This window comes from Pyrus communis, chromosome 13 (genome assembly GCF_963583255.1).
Source record: "Pyrus communis chromosome 13, drPyrComm1.1, whole genome shotgun sequence".
Classification (NCBI taxonomy): domain Eukaryota; kingdom Viridiplantae; phylum Streptophyta; class Magnoliopsida; order Rosales; family Rosaceae; genus Pyrus; species Pyrus communis.
This window is the reverse complement of record NC_084815.1, coordinates 9,935,353-9,938,677: the sequence shown is the minus strand read 5'-3', so window position 1 is coordinate 9,938,677 and position 3,325 is coordinate 9,935,353. Positions and strand designations below refer to the sequence as shown.

The following is a 3,325-nucleotide window of genomic DNA, read 5'->3' as shown; positions in this document are numbered from 1 at the left end:
TCATAACTTGTCGAATTGATAACTGGAAGTTGGTTTAAGTTGCATATATTTCGTGAGTAGAGAGGAATCCCTTAGCCATTCTATTATCCATTGGTTTACATCAATTTGCTTTACAATCTGTTTTCTTTACAATATGTCCATTTAATTAAATTTCGTCCAAATACAAATTCCCCCCCCCCCCATATTTTGTTAAGTCTTAAGCTTAGAATTTGTCTTATCTTGTGTTTTGAAGCATTTTGAGTCAAGCCCAAACCTAATTTTCGTCCAAAGTTGAGTTTAGTGTCAAAACTGCCCAGTTTGTGTTTTTAGGCAGTTTTGAGAGTTTTTAGCTTGTTTTGAGTCTTGTGAATCTGTTTTGAGTCCTTTGAGTCCTTTCAACCGTGAGGAAGAGGAAGGGAATTCGCCTAGTTCAACAAGTAAAGAATCTGAGCAATTTAATTGGGAAAGAGAAGAAGAGACGGCGGGCAACGAAGATGAACTTCGAGCTTTGGAGGACTTTGCTCAACCAATCATACCAAATTCACCTTCATGCATCTTGCTGCCCACAGAAGCTAGAAACCATGATCTCAAATCTTCGCATTTCCATATGTTTCCTTCATTTTATGGCTTACCTAATGAAGACCCTTTAGCTCATATTAAAGAGTTTTACAATGTTGTGAGTGGTTTACCTTTGCAGGGAGTAAGTGAAGCAAATTTGAGGATGAGGGTGTTTCCTTACACCTTGAAAGATAAGGCCAAGAGTTGGTTGATGACTCTAACACCAGGTTCCCTCACTACATGGGATGCCGTGGCTAAAAAGTTCTTGGAGAAGTTCTTTTCCACTCAAAAGACAGCCACATTAAGGGGACAAATCTTCAACTTCAAACAAGATGATGGAGAACCTTTCAATGAGTGTTGGGAGCGTTTTAAAGGCCTTTTGATACAATGTCCACACCATGGGTTACCTTTTCACTTACAAATGCAAATTTTCTATGATGGACTAACCGAAACATGTCAATCAACTGTTGATAATGCAGCAGGTGGAGCATTGAAGAAAAAGAATGCTCAAGAGTCATATAACATTTATGAGATGTTGGGGTCTAATGCTCAACACAAAGATTTAAGGGGTAAGAAAGTTGGAGTCTATGAAACAAGTTTTAATCATGAGCTTTTGTTGCAGGTAGCTAACCTAGAAAGGAAGCTTGAATCCGTGCTCAACATGGTGCCAAAAGCAAATGAAGTGTGTGCCATTTGCAACTTACCAAACCACCCTACTCATCAATGTCCATCTAGGGAGGCTTACCCCGAGTATGTTCAAGAGCAAGTCAACCTAATGAATTCTTACAATCAAAGACCAAGGAATGATATGTATTCCAATACATATAACCCGAGTTGGAGAGATCATCCCAACCTTTCATGGAAGAACAACAATCAATTCCAAAATTTCCAACCAAAACCTGCCACTACCCTTGAGGATACGGTTAAGTTGTTAGCCTAAAACACTTTGCAATTCCAACATTCCACAAATAGCACTCTCCAACAACATTCAGCAGCCCTAACCAAAATGGAGACACAATTGGGGCAGATTGCAGATGCCTTGAACCAAAGAGAGGTTAGGAAGTTTCCAAGCCAACCCGTGATACTCCAAAGCAACCAAGAGCAAGCCAAAGCAATCACTACACTTAGAAGTGGTAAGGTTATTAATAATAGAGTTGGCAATGAAGTTACTAATGAATATGATCATGTGAATGCAGGTGTTACTCAAGGAGACAATGAGAAACCAAATGAGGAACCAAGCCATGCTACTTCCTCATTTGAAGCACCAAATCTTCACAAGGCCGAGAAACCATACACTCCACCAATACCATTCCCTGGAAGACTTGCCAAGAGCAAGCAGGATAAGTCATTTAAAGAGATTTTTGATATACTAAGCAAAGTGAATGTTAACTTACCTTTGCTTGATGTCATTAGGAACATGCCGGCATATGGGAAGTTCTTCAAGGAGTTAAACAGCTACAAAAGGAAGTATGGACCACATGAGAAGGTTGTGGTGTCTGAGAATGTGAGTGCAGTTTTGCAAAGAAAACTTCCACCAAAGCTCAAGGATCCAGGAAGTTTCTCTATCAACATCACTATAGGGGACAAGAAAGTAGAGAAGGCAATGCTTGATTTGGGTGCTAGCATCAACTTAATGCCTTATTCAGTGTACCTTCAACTAGGTTTGGGAGATTTGAAAGCCACCACCATTTCATTACAACTTGCAGACAGATCCGTGAAATATCCAAGAGGTATAGTAGAAGATATTCTAGTCCAAGTTGATAAACTAATCTTGCCTGCAGATTTTGTAGTGTTGGACATGAAAGAAGCTCCTATACATGATCGTGAGTTGCCAATATTGCTTGGGAGACCTTTCATGGCCACGGCCAAGACCATCATTGATGTGCAAAATGGACTCCTCACTATGACAGTGTTAGGAGAGACAGTTCAATTCAAAGTGTTTGAATCTCTTTCTCATCCTTCTTCATCTCTTGATTGTTATGCCATTGATGTGCTTGATTCACTTGTATTCTCTAAATTCTTACAGGCACAAGCGAATGAACCATTGCAGACTGTTTTGAGTCAATCTCAAGATGAGTTTGATGAGGAAGATGCACTCATGGAAGAAGTAGCTGCTTTGGAAGCATTAGCATTGTATCCTTTGAATGTTTCACCTCTTTTAGAGCCTTTAGAATCATCAATGTCACATCTAACTCCTTCCACTGTTAAGGCACCAAAACTTGAACTTAAACCACTTCCACCACATCTAAAATATGCATATCTAGCTGAATTTGAAACTCTTCCAATTATCATAGCTTCGGATCTCACCCCAAATGAAGAAGATAAACTAATTAGGGTGTTAAAAGAGTTCAAATCAGTTTTTGGTTGGTCTATTGCAGATATCAAGGGAATAAGCCCTACCATGTGCATGCATAGGATTCTTTTGGAGGAAGGGGCAAAGTCAACCCGTGAGCCACAAAGAAGACTTAATCCACACATGAAGGAGGTTGTTAGGAATGAGGTGTTGAAATTGTTAGATGTGGGGATCATATATCCCATTTCTGATAGCAAATGGGTGAGTGCTATTCAAGTGGTACCTAAGAAGGTGGGAATCACAGTAATGAGGAATGAAAATAATGAGCTTGTGCCCACAAAGCCCACAGCCAGTTGGCGTGTTTGCACCTATTACAGGAAGTTGAACTCTAGCACTAGAAAAGATTACTTTCCTATGCCTTTCATAGATCAAATGCTTGAGAGATTGGCGGGTTACTCACATTATTGTTTTCTGGATGGTTACTCAGGTTACAAT

General features: G+C 39.8%; 1 non-coding gene across 1 annotated transcript; it reads right to left on the bottom strand.

Annotated features, from left to right (window-relative positions):
* Positions 1–831: 831 nt before the first annotated feature.
* Positions 832–942, bottom strand: LOC137714026 (small nucleolar RNA R71). Its single transcript, XR_011065368.1, has one exon. It is a non-coding gene; the product is annotated as a small nucleolar RNA R71 (small nucleolar RNA).
* Positions 943–3,325: the final 2,383 nt, after the last annotated feature.